The sequence below is a fragment of the Tachypleus tridentatus genome, chromosome 13, assembly GCF_004210375.1.
Source record: "Tachypleus tridentatus isolate NWPU-2018 chromosome 13, ASM421037v1, whole genome shotgun sequence".
Taxonomy (NCBI): Eukaryota; Metazoa; Arthropoda; class Merostomata; order Xiphosura; family Limulidae; genus Tachypleus; species Tachypleus tridentatus.
This window is the reverse complement of record NC_134837.1, coordinates 133,553,120-133,568,621: the sequence shown is the minus strand read 5'-3', so window position 1 is coordinate 133,568,621 and position 15,502 is coordinate 133,553,120. Positions and strand designations below refer to the sequence as shown.

General features: G+C 35.2%; 1 long non-coding RNA gene across 1 annotated transcript; it reads right to left on the bottom strand.

The window, feature by feature from the left end:
• Nucleotides 1–3,444: 3,444 nt before the first annotated feature.
• LOC143239884 (uncharacterized) lies at nucleotides 3,445–14,248 on the bottom strand. The gene is made up of 2 exons (XR_013021425.1): nucleotides 13,782–14,248; nucleotides 3,445–3,626 (listed from the first exon to the last, which is right to left on the bottom strand). It is a non-coding gene; the product is annotated as an uncharacterized LOC143239884 (long non-coding RNA).
• Between the last annotated feature and the right edge of the window lie 1,254 nt (nucleotides 14,249–15,502).

Genomic DNA, 15,502 nt, shown 5'->3' with positions numbered 1-15,502 from the left:
CACAAACACCGGTGAAACCTAGAGTTTTATATTTTCAATCTCTTTTAAGATTCTTACTAACCACCAAGGGATTCACATCTTCGTGATTCAAACCAATCCATTAGTTCTCACAGAACACGAAAAAAACCTCAATCATTTTATAATAATAATGATTTCCATTCAGGGTAAGCTATATAGTTAAAGCGTTACCCAAAATCAACGTGGCCATCAGTATTACATTTATACTTATAAAAATTAACGTGTCGTTTCTTAAGCTGTGTACCATCGTTATTAACGATATTTTCAGACTTAATATCTTTTACATTAATTTCGATGGAATAAAATATTTCACAAAGTCTTAGCTTGATAGATCCAGGTTCATTATTTATCTATCTCTATCTAAAGAAGTTCTTGAAAATTATAGATTGTTATTTCTATCTTATTTTATTTATTTATTTTTGCAGATTAACTGTTAACTGCTGTTGTTGCCTTGATTTTGAAGATTAGGCCTAACTTGTTACATTTTTAGGGTATCTCAGTTAAAAAGGAAAGTCGATATAAAAAGTGAAATCTTCTAATTATTACATCTGTTAAAACCACTTGTTATAACCTGTTTTTTCATGCTGTCATTTATTGTTGCTGTGCTACGAAATGTGAATAAAATTGTTCATGTTTTATACTAAACTCCGATCATGAGAGTCACCGTTGGGCAAAGTGGGGAGGGGTGACAGCGATCTTTTATTTGTTATTTTATTACCTTGGTAACTATGTAAAAATACATCAGTTTACGTGAAAATTTCGCCATACTATTTTTCTCTAAAACGCATTTAAAAATTTTATTTGTTTGTTGTGAAGTTAAGCACAAAGCAACATAATGGGCTACCTGTACTCTACCCGTCATAGGTATCGAAATCCGGAGTCTAGCGGTGTGAGTACGCAGACATGCTACTGTGCCATTGGGAGCGTTTTTAAAAAAATATTTCATTACTCTTGAACAAAAACTTTGAGTCATTAATTAATTACACAGTGGCTGGTGTATTTATAACAGTAGTATTACCTAAGTTATGTAGAATTGGAAGGGGGTTTCAAGACGGTTACCAATATATATAACATACATAGTTATTTGTGTTCATAATAAAGAGAAAACTACCAAACAATTAAATAGTTATCACAGTGACCCCGACAGATGAGGCTTTTGGGTTTTGGGAGGGTCAGGTTCAATACTGACCTCTTCCGACTCGAAAGTTTTCTCTGGGTCGGGATTTAGATCCTTTTGTTGGGATCTAGGAAGGTCAGATGCTTCGAATAAACATTCTTCCATTCAAAACAGCTGTTGTAATTCTTGCATAAAATAGACAAACATGTTTGCTAATTATCAAACAAATTATAGAGGGATGTGAACCATTAACAGCCTTTAGTTACAAGTAACCTTTTCAAAGCCGTGGAGCATTTTGTATCGGAATATACATTTCTTCGCTTGGTGTGTATAGTCCTATATTGTGACACATTCATTTCACTAATTCATGAAAATTGTAACAGATACAATTACCTTGATTAATACTTCTATTATAAACTAGTTAAATGATACTTATATTTAAGTCTACCACCAGGTGGCCTGTTTCTACTGTTAAAGTACATATTAACTGGGAAGAAGTACTTAGACATACTTTCATCATGTATGATATAGTGAGACATTGACGTCAGTAACTCGTTCTTATTCTGGTTTATCGTAAAGTAATTATTTGAACAATGTAAGAGTCTGTCGTTTATTGTTTCTAAATTTGCGTATTTGTGTTGTAAATTTGAACTTGTGGTTATTGGTATTTTATATGCTCCAGTGAGTATCAAATTTTGTATTATTTGTTTGTTTTGAATTTCGCGCAAAGCTAAACGAGAGCTATCTGCGCAAGCCATCCCTAATTTATTAGTGCAAGACTAAGGAAAAGGTAGCTAGTCATCATCATCCTCCGCCAACTCTTGGACTACACTTTTACCAACGAATAGTGAGATTGACCGTCATATTATAACGTCATATTATTGGTGAGATGGGAATTCGAACCCGCTACCTTCAGATTGCAAGTCGAGTGCCCTAACCACCTGGTGATGCAGGGCCTTGTAGTGGCTGTAATTGTTTCTTTATTAAGATTGGTGAAATGTTTATCTTTGCTGGACTAACATATTCAATTACTGGTCATATATATTGTTTGTATATTTTAATAGTGATCAGTGTTGAAGCTTCTGAATTGTTACCTGACAGGCTTTGACATAATTTGAACGTCTCTACATTTTGGTTCGAATCTGGTTAATATGGATTTTCCAGTTTACTTTAGAATCATATGTGAAACCTAAAAAAGCTAGCTAACTGGGCAGTCTGAAATATGATTCCATTCCTTTACACGTTGGTAGTTTTTAGTATTTTTTCCCTTTCTAAATCAGCATTAAGTTTTAGGGACGTTGAATTTAATTCTGTGTTTTTGTCATTATCCCACTATTTGATTTATACAGGTTGTAGGTTTGTGGCTGCTATGAACGGTACTGATGAGTTCTTCCAAATTCCAACGTCTTCTGCAAATTGCGAATTGAGGCAGAAACTTGTGTCTGTTATGTTGCTTACATACGTGAAGACCAGAATGCGACTAACTACCCCCCCCCCCCTCAGGAGACATCTGCATTTTGGGTAAAATACTCAGAATGAACGCACTTTATTTTTCATGCCATATCATGTTTGTGTGAGATAAGGTTCTCAGGAGCGTTATTCTTGAAGAAGAATATGCCACCCAGTTATCAGTTGAATATAACTTATTTCTATGTTTCACACGCAACAAATAATCCACCAATGAAGAAGCTGCGTTCACCAAAACTAATATATTCTGAGAGTTAAGTTACGATATGATATCACAAATCTATATGTATACTGATACTTCTGAGCCAATATACATATACAACACGGTTAAAAATATACAACAGTTTACTTTGACCAACAAATTACTAATTTAACGAATGTGAAAAAGAGAAACTCGCGTATTTGATCTTTGACCTTTTGTTTTTAAACCCCGTGGGAAAAACCCTATCTGATCCTGATGCTTTATCAATATTCAATCTCTCAGCTCCTCTACTTACCGCTAAAGGATTAAATATCTGCATATTTAGGATTAATCCAAGGACACAATATTCCGGTTTCTCAGTGGTAAGCTTATCGACTTATAACATTAAAATTAGGGGTCCGATTTCTTCGGTAAGAATAGCATAGACAATCTGTTGTGAAGCTTTTTGCTTAACAGTAAACTTATGTTTTAGTACCTGACGTTATAAATGTGATATAAGCGGTATAAGCAGGGGAAGGCCTCAGCACTTAAAAAGATCGTGATTTGAAAGCCCTATGTGAAACCCAGTATAAATAACGACAGTCATCTTTTATCATTTTAATAAAATTTCAGTGTAGAAATTAGTAACTAAGTCAAGACATGATTTAAATATTTAATGTTGATTACAGCTCCTCTGGTGCCCTTACAACTTAAACTGAAGCTACACTCATTTCATCTGGTCTCAAAGGTCTGTCGATTTGTAGTTAAAGATGGACACAGGTGACAGTGGTGCTTTGCCACGAGGAACACAAGATTCAGGAAACTCTCTCTTGGCTAGTAGTGCTGAAAACAATAAAGAAATACCTCTAACAAGAATGAAAACACTTAATGTACTAAAGTCATAAGTTATAGTTGTCATGTATTAAGCACAAAGTTACACAATAAGCTATCTGTACTATTCCCACCACGGGTATCGAAATTTGGTTTTTAGGGTTGTCAGTCTGCAGACATACCACTGTGTCATTAGTATACATAGGTTTAGGATATTTTATTTACACAAAATTGTGACGCCTCATCATGTCGTCACATACCATGGTCGCCACGTCTTGCCTTAATATATCTTACGATCTTTCGTGTTGTCTATAATTCTATAACACAGCTTCCCCTGCAAAAAAAAAAAAAAATAAAAAACCTCCATCACAATACTGTCATATCAAAAATACTATTCATCTGGATTACTTTCCATAATCCATCTAGTTTACCAGAATGACAATTTTTCAGTAGTCTGATTGCAAAGAAAGACCGCAAACATACAACAGTGGCACTAGGGGACAAAATCATAAATAGGCCTTGAAGTAAAGCATAAACATTGTTTACTAAACAGATTGTTAATATTTGATACCTTATGCGACACGTGAGTTCAATTTTCTGATCAGAATCCCAGATGTTTAAGCATCGATATCTCTAACTTAAAATCGCTGGTCAGAAGGAGGAAATCTAGTCAGCAGCATACGTCACTTGTAAGACTTCTTTCTATTAAACAAACAGATCTATTAAATAATAAACTGAACTGTATGCATCTATTAATCAAGTTTTGTAAATGTTAATAAACAATTGCGAATTTTCGGAAAGTAAGTACGTTTTTATTAAAATTTTAGCTTGTTTTGTGTTTTTCTCAAATGTATATATGATGCTGTTCGGTCGGACATTATAGAGACCTTCAACTTCATTTCAACCCAATAACTGCAAAACTATAAGTGTTTCCCCAAACCAATACTGATAAGAAAACGTTGCATGATAAATAACTCCTAAGCCTTTCAGTTTGTTTAAAACTTTAGCGTAAAGCTACATAAGGCCGACCTGCACAAAGCCGTCAATAATTCTGAAGTGATAGACGAAAGGAAGCCATCTAGTCAACGACACTCACCGCCAACCCTTGGGCTACTCTAATCGAATTATGAGACCTCACATCCGCCCTCATCGGACGTCACAATTTTAAAGTGGGGAGTAAGCGGGCACAACTTGCAAGTTTTCAAATTTACTGTCTAGCCCACGTTGATCAGATAGCCGGAATTACCTAATAAGTTCTGAAACGTTTTCAGTAGTTTGAAATGTAGATATACTTTTATTTACCCATAACATCGTTTAAAACGAGTTATATCTTAAAACCCGAGACTATTTGTCGACTTGGTACTAGTTTTTGTTGTGTTTTGCTGATAGGATCTGTTCAATCCTTGAGTCTTGAAATTAAATGACATTCCTGGTGAGCAGTTTTCGAATAGACAGGTCTTCATCAATATCAAATGTGGTGAAAATAAACGTTCATACACCTGAAACAGTTAGTTAAGCAGAGTTGCCCATCTACAGGATAAGTAATTAAGACATGAACCAGTTTTCAACTGTAAAGTAGGGGAAAGTAGGGAGAGGGGCTCGCGTAAACGAGCGCTATAAAGGTTTTTGATGACCTTGCCAGATGTGATAACAAAAAAGTCCTATACGTATCGTTTTTCGGTTCTTAAGTTACACGACAAAACATTTATTCGTGTTTCTCTTTGGTCCATTGCTATGAAGGTCATTGTATTTAAAGTAAATCACACCCAAGAATACTGTAACGAATTATACACTCAGTCTGTTGATGGTTCTAAAAGTACATGCACTCTTCTTACGTTGATGTCTATTTTTATGTGTTTGTTTCTGTTGAACAAACTGGAATAAATCTCTGGCAATTATTTAACTCTCGTTTCTTATACCTGACCAAGTCACAAACCTATGTTGATTTTGTTGTTGTTAAGTGCCTATTTGATTAAATAAATTGACAGAAGCATATTAGTCATTTGTTTAGAATTTTCGCACAAGGACACAAATAGAAAATCTTTGGTTTCAAAGTCTATACACGATAACTCCTGGATTACTACCGAACTTTTTTTTTTCATGTAGTTTTCAGCTCATTTACTGGTTATCTAATTGAAAGATAAGGTTATGTGATCAAAAATGTAACAGACTTTACCAAATATTGTTTGTTTGTTTTTAACTTCGCGCAAAGCTACACGAGGGCTGTCTGCCTTAGTCGTCCCTAATTTTGCAGTGTAAGACCAGAGGGAAGGCAGCTAGTCATCACCACCCACCGCCAACTCTTGGACTACTTCTCTACCAACAAATAGTGGGATTGACCGTCACGAAATCTTCATGAATCAGTGTCTCTCCTCACATAAGTTAAATGGTTGCTTGATTAAGACTTATAATCCTTCCTCCTACTGGTTAACCCGTACTGAAAGACAAAGTTTGTAATGAAAATTAAGAAGAAAAACCCACTTGTGAAAAACTTAAATTATACAGTGTTTTGACACCACTGATGTGATCTTGTAATATAATGTTTTGTAGTCCCCTGCTAGTACAGCGGTAAGTATATGGAATTACGACGCTAAAATCAGCGGTTCGATTCCCCTCGGTGGACTCGGCAGATAGCCCTCTGTGGCTTTGCTATAAGAAAAACACACACATCTAATTATAGAACCACATTCACACCAAAAAAGAAAAACGCCCTAAGCGATATAGCTATAAGAGTTTCATCAATATTCAAAGAATAGAAGCTAAATAATTCCACCTGAATGATCATAAACTTATTTTATTTTGTTTGTTGCTTGTAATATTGCAACAAGATTAAATAGCTGGACGTAACAATAAGCCTTTATAGACTGATACTCCAGTTCTTGATTACGAAGAAACAGATCAATTCATAAAATTCATTTGATGTATAAACATTTCACTGTTTATCTCATTAATTTCTATCTTCCAATTTACAGACATGTATTTAAACCAATCGCAATGAAAGGGGTCTGTTTTTGTTTTGTTTTTTCCGTCTTACAACATTCATTGTAAAGAACTGACTACGACTTGACGTGAGATAGTGGCTAGTGTAGCAGGATTGTGAATTCAAAAAATCGTGATTCGCGACCCGTCACCGTTAAAATGCGCTCCGCACTTACAGGTGTAATTGCGTTATAAGAGTTATAGTCAAACCTCTCTATCTGATTAAAGTCTCAGAAAAGGTGAAAGTTGGTGATATTGACTAGATGTCTATCTTCTAGTTTATCTGAAAATGAAAAGAGACCAAAACAGGAATTAATGTAATACTGATGATAATCTATGTTTATATTTTTGTGATTCGTACATTGCTAAGGACTCTATAACAAAGTAATGCATTTTGATACGTAAATAGTTAGGAAACCACATTTAAAATACAGCCTGGTCTAAATTCTAGGGTTACCTGAAATACTATACAAGTTTGGTATTAGTTCGTTGGTCGTCATGAGAATATTATACAGCATTTTAATACAAAATATTCTGTATTTATAACCTCTCGATCAGTCATTTTATTAGGATACAAATGCAAGTCAGAGGCTTTTCCCTACAACAATAAGGAAAAGTTAATATTCAGCAGCCTTGCGTGTTGTTTCCTGGTGGGACAGCGATAAGTTTACAGACTTGCAACACTAAAATCCGGGGTTTGATTTTCGGTGGAGGACACGACAAATAACCCAAAGTGGTTTTGCTCTAAAACAAGCATTTGGTGTCGAGCAACGTCATTTTTTTGGAGATATCAATATCCAACAGTTGTTCACGAATATTGGTGATACTGTGTCATGACCACTGTTCTGTCTGCTGTATCACAGCCACCCTGGTACTAGGTGAAAGGCCTCGTCAGTAGAGATAGTGTGGCTGACATATCATTACACATTCCCCTATGCTTTCACTCATGGGTTCTCAGAATTGCCATGATGTATAAAGCATCTCTTGTATACGTTTATTGTGGCGTTTCTCAAGCTGTCGGTCGCGATTCCCGAGGGAGTCAATGACGGTCTCCTGGGAAGAGGTTCGCAAAGACATAAAATATTAATCATTTCCCATTTACAGTCACTTACAATAAATATAAACCCATCTAACTTTTAGCATGAAACACGAAACGCCCTTGCGTCAAATAAACTTTGTACCAACGACTGAAATTAATATGACCTAGTTGTACTATTCGCCACATTTTGTGTAAAGCAGTGGTTCTCAACGAGGTCCATATAAACCCCCAGGAGAGGATTTTGAACAGCTGTTTGGTGGGAAGGATATTGTGAATTTCTCCTGTTTTATTATGTTTATGATTGTATTTTATTATTCCAGATTTATATGCAAAACATCTATGTTTCTGTAATATGTCTAACTAACTCCATGTTTTCTATTTTTAGTTTAGTTTATGAAATAACTTATCATTTCATGATGTTTTAAGGATGGGAAGAGTCTGGGATTGCTAAGAGAGGAATGCGATGTGGGACATTGAGAAACACTGGTGTAAAGAAAAGCTTCCAAACAAGATAGTTACTAATGATAAATTCCGAAAACCATTATTTTCTCAAATATAACCACTGAAAAGAAATGTGCTCATCCAAACAAACACGTCTATTCCATTGGCAATTAAGTTATTTAATATTTTCATATCTGATATTTTAAAATACAGCATAAAGTTGCTAAGAGAAAGGGGAAGACGAGAGTAAACAGACAGGTAGAAAACAGAAACACAATAGACTATCTGTGTTGAGCCTAGCGAAGGCATCGAACTCTGAATTTTAGAGCTATAACTTCTAAAGCTTATCGTTAAAGCACTAGTTGAAGAGAGAAAAAAACGTTATTGGTTATACTTCCAAGGCATTATTGGAACTTTGGGGAAGGGGTAGTGTAGGGGTGACTACTGCAGCAATACATTTTTACAGAATAATTTCAACTTTCTTCCTTAAATGGAGGAAGCACACAGAGAAAAGTTAGAAACTCCCTCTGTGTCACAATTTAATTTATGCATATTTAATACATAAAGAACATTCAAACACCTCTGAATGGTACAGATTGTAAACATACTAAAAAACAGTTGCTCTTTAAACGAAGTTACTGTTTGGATAAAGATGGAACATAGTGTATGAATCACAACTTAAACAACGAAAATACAATTATATAAAAATAAAATATACAATACAAAAGTGTTAGAACAAGAGAAAACTTTATCATTATTTCCATTTTATATGGCTAATTCTTCTATGCCATTACAGAATATGAATTTTAACACTATGGTAATACTTCACTGATCCCTGTTGACAAATGAATAAGTCACAGTCAGAACACTTATCATTCTTTTGAAATTCCAGTATATTTGCACGAAGGGAATGTCAAAAGGATTGTGCTTAAAAAAACAAGAATAAAATGAAGAAAGTAGAAAAATACTTACCTCAATGAATAGCACCTTTCATGAAGCATGGTGGAGGTGGTGTGATGGTGTGGGGTGTTTTTTCTACTGAGGTAACAGGAGATATTTGCAAAATATATGGACTAATGGACCATCATAGTATACCTAGTGGTTTGCGTATTATTAATACAGGATTCTACTACCAAGAAGATAACAACCCCAAACATCATCCAACCGATGCAGAAATTAATTAGTTAAGAAAGAAGCTGTTAAAATCATTGAAATGAGGCAATGGCTTCCATAAAACCCTGATCTCAACCAAACTGAGCAGATATAGGATTTGATCGATCAAAAACTTGACAAACCAAAGGTTACTTCCAAAGAAACTTTATAGGAGAGTATTAGAAACACTTGGAGTAAAGTTCCAAAGGACACTTTCGTTAAATATGTTGTCACAATGCCTGAAAGACTGTCTGCAGTTATTAAAGCAAAAGGGGACGCACAAAATATTAACTGTTTACTGAACTCAAGCACTTCCACTGAGTTTCTGTTGTACTAAGTATGAAGATTAATAACACGTTGATGTTTCACCTGTGATTTATCTTCCATTATTTTTTGAAAGTAGCCTGAAATCTAATCTTTAACTTTGCCTTAACACTTTTGCATAGCACTGTATTTATGTGTTTGAACAATGAGCATACAATCACTGTTTTAACAACGAGCTACAATAACTGTTTCAACAACGAGCTACAATAACTGTTTCAACAACGAGCACACAATCACTATTTCAACAACGAGCTACAATAACTGTTTCAACAACGAGCACACAATAACTGTTTCAACAACGAGCTACAATAACTGTTTCAACAACGAGCTACAATAACTGTTTCAACAACGAGCACACAATAACTGTTTCAACAACGAGCTACAATAACTGTTTCAACAACGAGCACACAATAACTGTTTCAACAACGAGCTACAATAACTGTTTCAACAACGAGCACACAATAACTGTTTCAACAACGAGCTACAATAACTGCTTTAACAACGAGTATACAATCACTATTTTAACAACGAGCTACAATCACTGTTTGAACAACGAGCTACAATCACTGTTTGAACAACGAGCTACAATCACTGTTTGAACAACGAGCTACAATCACTGTTTGAACAACGAGCTACAATCACTGTTTGAACAACGAGCTACAATCACTATTTTAACAACGAGCTACAATCACTGTTTGAACAACGAGCTACAATCACTGTTTGAACAACGAGCTACAATCACTGTTTGAACAACGAGCTACAATCACTGTTTGAACAACGAGCTACAATCACTGTTTGAACAACGAGCTACAATAACTGTTTCAACAACGAGCACACAATAACTGTTTCAACAACGAGCTACAATAACTGCTTTAACAACGAGTATACAATCACTATTTTAACAACGAGCTACAATCACTGTTTGAACAACGAGCTACAATCACTGTTTGAACAACGAGCTACAATCACTGTTTGAACAACGAGCTACAATCACTGTTTGAACAACGAGCTACAATCACTGTTTGAACAACGAGCTACAATCACTATTTTAACAACGAGCTACAATCACTGTTTGAACAACGAGCTACAATCACTGTTTGAACAACGAGCTGCAATCACTTTTTGGACAACTATCAAAAAATCACTATTTGAACTAGGAGCTACAATTACTGTTTTACTAATGAGCTACAATCACTGTTTGAACAATGAATATGAACCCATTGTTTGATAAATTGCTGTTTGATGAATAAGCATGGAGTTGACCAAATGCTGATGTCAGTAGAGCTGTACAAACTCTGACAAATTCACTGGACCAATCAAAAACAACTTAATATATTAATAAACACTGCAGAGAGATATGCCTAATTACTAAAAGCTTAGGTCAAAGGTCAAGGTCAACTTGGTTCTGTATTACATTCAGATGAAATTAATCCCAGAAACATTACCTTTTTTAAATATATTTAAATCATTTTATGAACACAAGACTAAAAAATGTTTTTTTATCCATGCTATGGGCACATTGTGTGACCTTGCTTTTCGCAGCTAACAAACTTATTCTTATACATTGAATAAATTAATTATAGGAAGTTAAAGTTAGGTCTGTTTTGTTTATAGCGTATTCAGCAAAGTCGCACAATGTTCCCACAGCATGGATAAAAAAAATATTTTTTAATATTATAAGCTGTTAAGTTTATAGCTGAGCCGCCAGGTGACAAATGTATTAGTTACATTCAGCATTTTTAAGACTCGTAACATGGGTATAGTAACAACAAAATTATACACGGATTGTTCTTTATGATAAAACACCTTTTCTTCTTGTTGCCCAATTAAGCATCCCGTAAGAGGTCTGACAGGTTGTAGAAAAACAGTATTTTAACGTTAAGAACAATCCGTGTATGATTCAACCAACTAAAGTTCAGCTTTTGCATTGTAAAAAACTACGAGAATATCATCCGCTGTATACATTTGTACAATTAATTACTGTTTACTTAAATTGTGAGAACATAATATCGTTCACTAAGTAGCCTACTGACACTGTTCAGACTATATAACATAATATCGTTCACTAAGTAGCCTACTGACACTGTTCAGGCTATATAACATAATATCGTTCACTAAGTAGCCTATTGACACTGTTCAGACTATATAATATAATATCGTTCACTAAGTAGCCTACTGACACTGTTCAGACTATATAACATAATATCGTTCACTAAGTAGCCTACTGACACTGTTCAGACTATATAACATAATATCGTTCACTAAGTAGCCTACTTTCAGACTATATAACATAATATCGTTCACTAAGTAGCCTACTGACACTGTTCAGACAATATAACATAATATCGTTCACTAAGTACCCTACTGACACTGTTCAGACTATATAACATAATATCGTTCACTTAGTAGCCTACTGACACTGTTCAGACTATATAACATAATATCGTTCACTAAGTAGCCTACTGACACTGTTCAGACTATATAACATAATATCGTTCACTAAGTAGCCTACTGACACTGTTCAGACTATATAACATAATATCGTTCACTAAGTAGCCTACTGACACTGTTCAGACTATATAATATAATATCGTTCACTAAGTAGCCTACTGACACTGTTCAGACTATATAACATAATATCGTTCACTAAGTAGCCTACTGACACTGTTCAGACTATATAACATAATATCGTTCACTATGTAGCCTACTGACACTGTTCAGACTATATAACATAATATCGTTCACTAAGTAGCCTACTTTCAGACTATATAACATAATATCGTTCACTAAGTAGCCTACTGACACTGTTCAGACTATATAATATAATATCGTTCACTAAGTAGCCTACTGACACTGTTCAGACTATATAACATAATATCGTTCACTAAGTAGCCTACTGACACTGTTCAGACTATATAATATAATATCGTTCACTAAGTAGCCTACTGACACTGTTCAGACTATATAACATAATATCGTTCACTAAGTAGCCTACTGACACTGTTCAGACTATATAATCTTTTTGTAAGAACCGGGTAAAATTATATAACTTGTCTAATATCGTTATTGTATCAGGCAGATAGGAGCACTGCTTCTGTAGGATTGTTCACCAAAATGATATTTTAAATATCTCCTCAGTACATCGTTAGAACCTTATGATACTACACAATGTTTCCTTTTATAACAATACCTATGTGATGACTGAGTCAGAGGTTCTGTGAATATCATAATAAACAAAAATATAGAACTTATTGTTATTTTTCTTTTCATTTCTTTTTATCACATGATAACTCAGAAAACAAAATAAAGGTATTAACCAATTTCACTGACATGACATAGTTTTAAACGGAGGATCTATTTCTACAAGTATTATTTCTAACCAGTAGTAATTTTTAAAATCATACTTCTGGTGCGAACGATTTTATCGTTACTGCTTGAAATTATCCTTCTCAAAAGATATTTGTTCAGTTATAAAGCTACAGTACAGGGCGGATCAGCCAGTAATAGATAAACAATAATAAATATTACAGTTGAAGCCTCAGTATATTTAAAACTTGATTATAAATACAGCATTTCTATGTCTATTGAAACACTGCATTAAAAATAAATAAACAAGTACAGAAAAACTTTATCAAAAGGAAAGTAAATGAATGATGTATAATATTAACCCTTCAAAAACAAATCAAATAAGGTAGTAGGTAGGGATGGCATTTGTATCTTTCCTACATAATAGCACAGGCACGAATTAACATATAGCGATAAATATAATTATTCAATCACGAGTGAATTTAATTTATTTTTATTTTTTTATCGGTTAACATTCTACTACACTGTGTATACGTATGGATTACGTGCATGCCATCCTTACTATCTTGTTTATACTGTTTTTTTGAAAGAATGGTATTAGCCATTCCTATATTTACTTCTTTTTTTGATAAAACTTTCTTTACTAGTATATCACAAATACGGTAGTACTCATAATAGAAACGTAATGGGTACACAATACATGTAAAACAAACTATTTACTTATGTACATATTTAAAACAAATAATAAATATTCAAAAGTATTTGAAAGAAACCTTTAGGTCATAAGTAAACCACATAAAAAGTTACAAGTTATGGAACCACTTGAAAAAGTCATCAGAAAAGATACAAAAAATTTACAAAATCACAAATTCTTGAGTTTGACTGACATTATTAAAACCTTCTATCTGTGTAACAAACAGACTTACTATAGTTATAAGAGTACCAAATAAAACAATAACGTAGGAACCACGTGCCAGTGCTAGCGTTTTCGTTACTAAACATCACCAATGAGAAGAGCTATTCGACGTACCTCAGGTAATACCTTGAACAGGGACGCCATTTTAAAATGCTGCACATAGTCCGCTCGCTCACTCCATATACAGAGTCGGTGTGGTTAAATAAAACAGTGAAGGGTTGGGTTGGTTTGTTTTGAAGAGGAGTGAGTAGTGTTCTCGACCTAGAGCAATGTGTGTAAAAAAAACTGGAAACTGTGAGTAGTTTCTGGTATGTCAACACAGGGTGACTCTCGAGAGAACTTCATTACTTAGGCTAGAAGACAAGCTACGCTCTTCGGAAGGAATTTATAATACATACTGTAAATTAAATCAACTTTGTATCCACTGTTGACATAAATGTACAGGATATCAACAGTGATGAATGAATGATGCATAAAATCATGTCATCTTGTATGAAGAAATTACACGAAACATTGGAAATATATATAAAGGTATAAAGAGGTGCGATATGAAGTTGCACAATCTCACAAAGGGGCGTGTCCAATATTTGGTTTATGCCTACTTTGTTTTTTTATGTTCACGATTATTATATAATTTATGAGCACGTACAAAAGTGTGTAATCGATTTTTAGAGGAATGTCTTAGAGTTTTGTATTTTCGATTTTTAATCCACCTATATAACTAACGTACAAAATCATATTGTCTTCATTGCAAAATGGGTGATAAGTTGTAAAGAAGAAGAAGAAATAAATAAGTTATGGGTCCACACAAGTAAGTATCCTGGTCCGGCATGGACAGGTGGTTAAAGTACACACAAGTAAGTATCCTGGTCCGGCATGGACAGGTGGTTAAGGTCCACACAAGTAAGTATCCTGGTCCGGCATGGACAGGTGGTTAAGGTCCACACAAGAAAGTATCCTGGTCCGGCATGGACAGGTGGTTAAGGTTCACACAAGTAAGTATCCTGGTCCGGCATGGACAGGTGGTTAAGGTACACACAAGTAAGTATCCTGGTCCGGCATGGCCAGGTGGTTAAAATCCACACAAGTAAGTATCCTGGTCCGGCATGGACAGGTGGTTAAGGTACACACAAGTAAGTATCCTGGTCCGGCATGGACAGGTGGTTAGGTTCACACAAGTAAGTATCCCGGTCCGGCATGGACAGGTGGTTAAAGTACACACAAGTAAGTATCCCGGTCCGGCATGGAGAGGTGGTTAAAGTACACACAAGTAAGTATCCTGGTCCGGCATGGCCAGGTGGTTCAGGTCCACACAAGTAAGTATCCTGGTCCGGCATGGACAGGTGGTTAAGGTCCACACAAGTAAGTATCCTGGTCCGGCATGGACAGGTGGTTAAGGTTCACACAAGTAAGTATCCTGGTCCGGCATGGACAGGTGGTTAAGGTTCACACAAGTAAGTATCCTGGTCCGGCATGGACAGGTGGTTAAGGTCCACACAAGTAAGTAACCTGGTCCGGCATGGACAGGTGGTTAAGGTCCACACAAGTAAGTATCCTGGTCCGTCATGGACAGGTGGTTAAGGTTCACACAAGTAAGTATCCTGGTCCGGCATGGACAGGTGGTTAAGGTTCACACAAGTAAGTATCCCGGTCCGGCATGGACAGGTGGTTAAAGTACACACAAGTAAGTATCCTGGTCCGGAATGGACAGGTGGTTAAGGTCCACACAAG